This window comes from Lygodium microphyllum, chromosome 5 (genome assembly GCF_053477565.2).
Source record: "Lygodium microphyllum isolate KBCC chromosome 5, Lygodium_microphyllum_v1.1.10, whole genome shotgun sequence".
Taxonomy (NCBI): domain Eukaryota; kingdom Viridiplantae; phylum Streptophyta; class Polypodiopsida; order Schizaeales; family Lygodiaceae; genus Lygodium; species Lygodium microphyllum.
Genome location: NC_141139.1, coordinates 126,361,514 through 126,370,830, shown reverse-complemented (window position 1 = coordinate 126,370,830; position 9,317 = coordinate 126,361,514). Strand labels below are relative to the sequence as shown.

Here is a 9,317-nt window from a genome sequence, read left to right as displayed (position 1 = left end):
ACCTTTGTCCTCAAAGCAGGTGTGACAAGACGAAGGAAGTACTTACTCATAAGTCCAGCAGGAACTCCAAAAAACCCCATCTTGATCTCATATGTCTTCAAATATGCTGAAACATTACGCCCGTCAAATAGCTTCTTCTCACTCTCAACTGCTTCAATAGCCTTAGTCGCGCTGTTTGCATTCTCCTGCTCGGAATAGAGTTGCCTTTGCTGAGACAACTGTTGTTGATGCAATTGTTGTTGCTGTTGCATATACATTTGTGTTTGCTGATTTTGGAGCTGCATATACATGGACATATTCTGTAAAATCTGTTTTAGATCCTCCGTTGAAGTACTTGACGCAGCAGTCATTGATGGAGCTGAAGTAGACGCAGCTGGAGTTGTAGAGGAAGCTGAAATAGAGGCTGAAGTATCTCCCATCCTGAAATTTCTGCGACGCTTTCACGTCGGGTTCACCAAAGATGTCGAAGGGTTTGTGAAAGCAAAGTCGTGTCTTCAGAAGACCTTGATAAATTTCAGGATATAAGATCAAATAAATGAATAAGCAAGATGTAAGGATTTGTGTCCACCAAGCTTTCAACGAGACCTCGTCTTTCCAGCAATGATAAGACTAAAAGCAGGTTTTCAGCTGAGCATAGAATTCATCCTTCAATATTGAAACATTTAATACAAATCTGTTTATCAACTTCAGACAGAAGTATTAGTATTATCCTTTCAGAGGTAGCTCCTTTCCAAGATCAAGAGGGTTGAACACGGAATGATCAAGATCCATATATTATTTTACATTCTCCATAAGCCAACAAACTGATTTGTGGCATTATATAGCACATTTTTCTCTTTCATGTTAATATTTTCACCATATGAACAATAACCGTAATCATGTGCAGCAAGTACTATTGCATCATCTTCATAGACATAACATCAGCAGTTGCAATCTGTCACTAGCCCTCAACAGAGTGTTTCCTCTGCTTGAAATAGCACTAGTCCTCAATAAATATATCCTGACCAACAAGGGCTTTCTTGAATTTAAAAAGTTATTTAAGCTCTCCACTCTTTGAAGGATAAATGGGAATCCTAGAAATGAATGTCAATATTTTCTAAAACCTGCAAAGTTTCTAAGCTTTCAAACCCTGTGCAAGAATCTTCTTTCATAAAAACCTGTAATTTGATCTGCTACTGCCACATGATTGCTTGCCCAGGTGGGAACCTCATTAATCTAGGTAGCAATCCTTTCCATAAGGCAAGTAAACTCTCCTCTTTGTAAATCAATCTAATTGCATGAATCATGCCTGTGTAACGTAACCTACCCAACTCATCAGCCTTCTGAGCCATTAACCGAGTTTTTACAACATCAAAGGGCCAGTACACACAGGCCCCGCAAAACCTGCTACAAAACCTGAGATCATGGACTGCCAAGGTTGTATAACACATCCATCACCCTCGTGTTTATTCCACACGACTGCGTCAAATGCATTTTTCACACTGAACATTACACTTTGATTTACACCATTTCTCATGACTGTAGGAGCAGCACCAGCCCACAAACCAAGAACCCCTTCCTCCCGGATAATTGTTGCAGCACAATGGATAGGACCTTTGTAGCGTAACAAATGTGGAGACAATCCTCGTTGCTGCTGAAGTCTGATCTTCACAACCTCAAAAGGAGTCACGATCACAAGGGCCTCCAGGACACCTGCACCAAATCCCGCAGCCAATCTGCCAATATGGCTAATCTTTCCGGTCTCAGGATCCTTGAATGCTATCTGCAGAGCTGCATTTGATCCCATCCGCAGAGTATACTTCAGGATTAAGTGTGTTGCAAATGGAGTGAAACCCTTCCATAAAGCTCTTACTCCTTCTTGCTGGACAATTGACTTTCCACAGTGCAAGATCCCCTTATAATGACCACCTCTGTCTAACTGAAGTCATGTCTTAATGACATCTATTGGCTGCAGACAGCATGCTTCCACAATCCCGCCAGTTCCCCCGAAATCCTTTCCTTCCTATATCCAGAATTCAGCGCCGTTCACTGACTACTCTGTGGTGGAAGACGAAGAGGAAACTTCCACACTTCACGGCAAAGCCCTGGCTCTATATCTCCTTAATTCCACTTTTCAATCCACGCTTAATTCCCTCTTGTCGACCCTCAGGATTGATGATAATATGTGAGTCAGACAGAACCTTTGAAGGAGAGCCTGTTGGTCTGCAAATCATTCACGGCAAAGCACTTCAGCTGTTCGCAGTTTTCATGTTACTAGCATTTGCACTCGCGATTGTACCATGCATCCCCAGACTTATCAAACTCGTTGGCAGAAATTATCTCTCCTTCTTGTTGTACCTGTTCTCTCCTTTCTCCCATCCTGTGTCAGATCCATCCCTTCCTTCTCTGTCCCGTACTCTCCTCCCCTGTTTCTGCCTTTCTTCTCAAAATAGCTCCCAAAAGCTTCTCCTTTTTTCCCCCCTCTTTAGCCTTTCAAAAATCCTCTCTTTAACCTTAATAGCTCACATATCATTATTTTTGGTTCAAATTCAAACTATCTATTCTAGAGCTTGTAGAAGTTTTTTAGCTTCTTCCTTCTCCTCCGATGCGTGTGTAGTCACATATGCATGCACCTGTGTGTGCTCATGGCCATGGCCACCGTGCTCCCATGGACGCCACAAACCCAGAAGGACAGGGCCATCCTCTTTCGCTCTATAGAAAACCCAAAACCACATGATGAAGCAGCCTCAGTCATTAAGCTCAAACCGTGAATCCGTCCAACAATCAATGGCTCCTCGTCTACGAGCAATAGTGCTGATGGATTTTGGCAAGCAATGATTCCAAACCTTTTTGCAGCAACATGTATCAAAATAGGCTGAAAGCATCTCATCATGTTCACTCATGCGCAGAAAATAAATGTAAACACAACAACTAAATATGTACAAAGTACCAAATCCCATGCACAACTTTTGGGTGGTTTACACACCTCGAATGCGCAGCAATACGACACCGCCCACAAGAAGTGGCCAGTTTACAAAATGGATGTTAAGTCAGCGTTCTTAAATGGTGAGCTTAAGGAGGAGGTGTATGTGGCTCAGTCACCAGGGTTTGAGGCCCCCCATTCTGAGAACAAAGTGTGTAAGATGAAGAAGGCATTGTATGGGCTAAAACAAGCCCCCAGAACATGGTACCAGTGGATAGATAAGTTCCTTTTAAGCTTAAACTTTAAAAGATGTGCCTCAGATGCTAACTTGTATGTTTACAGGGATGGTGAAAATTCTGTAGTGATTTTCCTATATGTGAACGACCTTCTTATGACAGGTGGCTATGAAGATATGATCAACCAAACTCAAAAGGCTTTGAGTTCTGAGTTTGAAATGAGAGACTTGGGCTTGCTACACTATTGTTTGGGAATTGAAGTCTAGCAAGAGCCAAGAAAGATCTTCATCTCTCAGAAGAAGTATGCATGGGAGATCTTGAAGGCATTTGGCATGACCAAGTGCAAGGAGATAGCTACACCTATGGAGGTGAATGCAAAGTTATCCGTTGAGGATACATTAGAACTGGCAGACATAGGGAGATACAGTAGGATGGTCACTTGTGTAATACCAGACAAGATATCAGTTTTGTTGTTGGTGTTTTGAGCAGGTTCTCAAACAAACCTTATGAGAGTCATTGGAAGGGCGGGATGCGGGTGCTCAAATACTTGAAGGAAACTCTTGACTATGGTATCACATACAGTTTCGGAACTTCTCTTGTGGGGAATTGTGACTCAGATTGGGCAGGAGACACTAATTCCATGAAGTCAATTTCTGGTTATTGTTTCTCTTTGGGTTCAGGAATTTTCTCTTGGATTAGTAAGAAGCAGCCACCAACAGTGGCATTGTCTTCTACCGAAGCAAAGTACAAGGTAGCTTGTTTTGCTGCATGTGAAGCAGTATGGTTGAGAAGGATCCTATGGCATATGGGAGTGTAGGATGAAGAACCAACTATGATGAGATGTGACAATCAGAGTTGCATTGCCATTGCCAAAAATCCAGTGTTTCATGCATGCACTAAACATATAGAGATCCAGTATCACTATGTGCATGATTTGTTGGAGGATGGGATAGTGGAAACGGTCTATTGTCCAACAGAGGAGAATGGAGCATATATCTTCACCAAAGCACTTATGAAGGATCTGCTTCAAGTTCATCTTCAGAGACGCGGCATTGGGCCGAGGAGATAGTTTACCTATGGTGGACATTGAGGGGGGGTGTTAGATATGCTCAATGCTCCACCCTCATAAGGTGCCACCAATTATCCATGGTGCTCAAAGTTGTAAGGCCCCCATTATGAGGAGAAGCCAAATGTGAGCTCGGACATAAGTTGAGTCTTGACTTGTATATCAGATGAGGTCTATGTGACTGGATGGCAAAAAGGTGACCATTGTGGGTCTAATCTTTGGGTTGGAATGAGTAGTTAAGCTGGTAGCAACTCGAGGCACATTACATTGAGTTACAGGGTCAATGAGTTAAAAGGGGCCCCTATTTTGGGGTCTGGGGGTCGCAGAAGCGGCCCCTGGCTAGGGGGTCAAAGGGAATATTCCCTAGTCGACTAGTGGAGGCTCATATGGTAGGTCGGTCATGCTGACCTAAACATCTTTGTGGGCTATAAAAGCTAAACCCCTTCATAGCCATCGATCATCTATCTTTCACCCAGTCTGAGTTGTTCCAGCTAGTCTTAAGCTCTTCACCTATCTTCTGTCTAGATCGCCATCTAAGCTTCACTGTGGAAGTGCACGGGTGGATAGAGCCATCTTTGTATCAATTGTTTGGAGCTAAAGAAATTTTCTAATTCTCCTCTTATCTGTTATGTACTCTCTATCTCTATCTCTTTCTCAGATTATGTTCGCTATACTGTGTAATTTTTATACACGAGCTCCAAGTGTTGCAAATGGAGGATGATTGGCCCTTGAGTATAATGAGCTAGAAAATTACAATGTTAATAAAGAATTCACATGTTAGCTTCTATATTAAACTAGATGGTAGGAAAATATGAAGTCGAGCTAAGGATACCATTACCAGTGGAAAGTGTGTGGCTCCACATTTTTTAGAAATTGTAGAGTCTCCCTAAAATCCAAACACCACAAGTTGTAATATCCAACACCTATAAAATTTTGGATTTTTTTTTGCGAATAGAATATTGTTTCTTGCAAATTTGTAATATTTAAAAAATATGGTATTTATGCAAAATCATACACTTGTTATACACTTTCCACATCAACACATTTATATATGCATGTAAACTTTACAAAGAAGTCAGTAAAGACATATTAACTAAATACTATATGCAAATATCCCTTAATGGTTTAAAAATTAAGGTTTTTAAGGTAGAACCAGTTTAGTTCTTATTTCATTGTTTCATTTCACACTTTCTCTCTTCATCTCTTTATATCCACCACATCCCTCCTACTTGCTATGATGGATGATTGTGCACACTTTGATGAGTGGATCCACGAGACTATCTTTGCCAACCAGGGTAACAAGATATTTCAAGTTTTCTCTAAGAACTTCAACCTTGAAAGCGTGCTCTCATCGCTGGATTCCCCCCTTCAGGTTTTGGAAGAATTTGTGAGTACCATTGCTACCTGCACATACTCCATCGAGGGATCCGACTTGACTTGGATGCCTCTATAAGAGCTCATGGTATTTCAGGCAAGGAAGAATCACCAAAATGTGGTGAATAGGTGTCTGGCCCATGTGGATCCTTCACACAAAGTATGCACTGTTCCCATGGGAAACACATTAGGTAAAGTACCTTTGGATCTCATAGCGTGTGATTGCACATTGGCAACTTACCTCCTTGCATTGGATACACCCCTAAAGGAGGAGAGCGATGAAGATACAACTCCACAGGTTGTTGCTATCACATATATGAGAGAAGAACCGATTGAAGAGCTCATAAATGTTGAAGAGGAACATCGGGTGCTGGTAGACCAAGGGTTGGCTCTCATGGTGCCATCTTCTTCAGAACAGCCACAAGTCGACAAACCCAACCTTGCCTCCTTGATGCCCATTGAAATAGATGGTGTACAATACTTGCTTCTATCACATATGTTGCAATAATTGGAAATGAAAAAAGAAGAGTTTTTTTTCCATCCGAGTCAGAGATTCAATGAAAGACTTGATCGATTATGATTACATGGATGATGCCAGGAGGTATATTTCACGGTGGATTCCGTGCCACGGTGGATTCCGTGAGGTTTTACGGTGGATTCCGTAAACTTTGATGACCGGGGCTCATACACAAAGTGGATTCTTTGTGCGAGAAGTTGATGGGGACGCCTGTCCTTTTCGGGCGTTTCATTAATTTATGTGTACATGGGTGATTCCATAGCGGGTGATTCCGCAAAATGCATATTAAATTAATAAACGTTTATGAGTTTAGAGTGCGCACTCGTAATAAATTAAGGTTAGGATTTATTTCTAACCAGCTGATTTATTTATGTAGCTGAAGACTGCTAGGTATTCACTTTTGTCGGTTTAATTGTATTATTTTACTAACGATTGTGAATGCTTCAGTTGATGTGTAGAGATAGCAGCAGTGGCGGAGGAAAGCATTGGAGTCTAGTGAGTATTCGATCTATGGATTATATTTTGATAGGTGCCATGCCTATATTTTGTCATGTCTATTGAGGCATCAATTATTTATTATTATTTTGTATGTGCCCATGCGCACGGTTATGTTATTTCTATTTGGACATTATATTGGGCGTGCCAGACTCTATGGGCACCGTCCATTAGCTTTATTCCTATTTTTGTAAAAGCAAACTCAAAAGCTAAAAGCTTGTTATATTTTTGTAAATTGGGCTATTATTGAGCATGAAGATGAAATATACATAAAATACATGCTTTGTGAAGCGCTCACACAAGGCATAGGGGGAGATTGCACCCAATTGGTCTCTTGCTCTTGTCGTTCATGCTTTTTACCTTGTAACTTGTGCAAAAAATAGAGTTCATTGTTCTTGGGGACCTTCCGAGACTCACTACGTGAGCATACAACGACCGATCTGTGCACCACTGGTATCAAAGCGGAGCTGAGATCAAGAGCTTCCAATAGCTATCCATGTCATGCGAAGGCGGAGTTCTTGGAACGATCGGGCTCTACGGTCAATCTCGTCGCGAACCGTCGATACAGGCAGACTTCTGGTGATCAAGAACACCTGTTTCTGTCATTAGATCGCGAAGGACCGGGCTATCCAAGAAGAGGACCACTCCTACATCTCCTTCAACAAGTCGTGGACAACCAGAGTTAAGCTCATAACCTCCATATCTAATTCTTTTCAAAAGCTTAGTGTTGAAGCTTAAAAGCTTTAGGAAGCTTAAAAAGCTTCAAAAATCGTCATCGAGCTGTGGGAGTATGTCTGATTATTTTGCGGTTGCAAAAAAAATGGCCCCCCCCACGAATCTGTGCCGTTTTTTTTCTATAAGCCCCCCCCCCTCTAAGCTTAATCCATTAAGCTTAGTCTTCTAAGCAAGTCTCAAACCCTACAAGTCAACAACTTCAGGCCACACACCACAGAAGTCAAGTTCTGCAAGTAAATTCTGATCAAGTTCTGTAAGTTCCTTAAGTCGACTAAGTTCTGCAAGTCTGCAACTCTGCAAGTCACATAAGTCTGCAACTCTGCAAGTCAGAACTAGTCAACTGGAGTCAGAACTGATTTGTGCTCAAAACTCCTAGAAGGGCTGTTCCTGCGCAGAAACTCCGAACTGCAAAGTTGTTCGTTCGAAGGTACTCTACCCATACGCAGGTTTGCTGAAGCATTTTCAGCATACGAAGAAGGAAAAATCGCAGAGTTTTTGAAGATTGAGAAAGATATATCCCAAAACACATAAGCCTTGTATCCTCGAACTTGAGCTACGCTCATCCCGCTACCCTGATTTTGAGTGAGAAATGTCTTTTGAGTTTTACAAGATGACGGAACCACATATGGATGATCTTATGGCTGAAGGTGACTTACCTGAGCCTACGATGGAGCAAAAGCTGGACTTAATCATGATGCAATTGGAAGAAGAACGAAGGGCTAGGCAAGAATTGCAAGAGCAACTGGCAAAATTACAAAGAGCGTCTACCGACAAAGAAGAACCTCAAGCTGAAGATCTGATTCGACGTACCATCGACGCCACTCTTGAAGCTCAAACCATTCGCAAGGAATCAAAGATAAGTAAACGAAGTTTCAAATTCCGTACTTTCAATGGCATACGAGAAGGAAAGACTGTTCTAGTATTCATTAGTCAGTTTGATGACTATTTCCATGAGGAAACCTATGCAGAAAAAGATAAAATCAAGTGTGTTACTAATCATTTAGTAGAGAGAGCATCACTTTGGTGGACTGTAGTACGCAAGAGCATAGAATGTCCTGCTACTTGGGAAGATTTCAAGAAAAAGTTCATGCAGAATTTCCTTCCACCGCAATTTCATGAGAAAGCTATCAAGCAATGGGATCTTCTCCAGCAACGGGATCGTGAGCCTATACCTCAGTATACAAAGCATTTTTGGAATGTACTCCTCCAGCTACGCATGCTTGAAGACGTACCAGAGGCGACACATAAGCGCAAGTATATGTCTGGACTCCTTGGGCATTACTACGCTGAAGTTAACATGTTCAAGCCTACTACCCTTAAAGACGCCATTTCACTAGCTCACGACATTGAAGATAAGTTACGAGGTAGAGACAGACGACCACAGCAATTCCAAGCCAATGGTAACTATGGACCTAAACAATTCAATTCCAATTTTAGAAGATTTAATCCAGGTTGTTTCTCTTCATCATCTTTCCGTAAAAATTGGGCAAAACCACCTGCATTACCACCCAATGTAAATCAAAACCCTAAGCCTATTCCACAGCCAAATCCTAATGTACCTAGACTTCCCGCCATTGCAAATAATGTAACCAAAGCCAAGCCAATAGTATGCTATAAATGCCACCAGCCTGGACATCTAGCAGCAAATTGTCATTCAAAGAAGCCACCAGCTCATATCAACTACCTTGGAGCCATGGACGAAGACAAACATGAGGATATGCCTGATTTCACTGAAGATGAGGACGATACTACTACTACTTCCGATACTTTACCAGGTATGCCTACTCTACATTCTTTATTGACTATGAAATGTTTGGTGCATGGAAAGGAAAATACTATTTTGCATGATGACGGTAGTACTCATGATTTTATTTCAGCAAAATTGGTAAAGGAATTGAAATTACAAACTGTACCTATGCATTATGGCATCAAAGCTGCATTTTTAGGCACTAGATATAATGGTACACAGGAAGTGCAAGACTTAGAGATTCA

General features: G+C 41.6%; 1 pseudogene; it reads right to left on the bottom strand.

The window, feature by feature from the left end:
- Positions 1-940: 940 nt before the first annotated feature.
- Positions 941-1,907, bottom strand: LOC148036375 (mitochondrial succinate-fumarate transporter 1 pseudogene; annotated as a pseudogene).
- Positions 1,908-9,317: the final 7,410 nt, after the last annotated feature.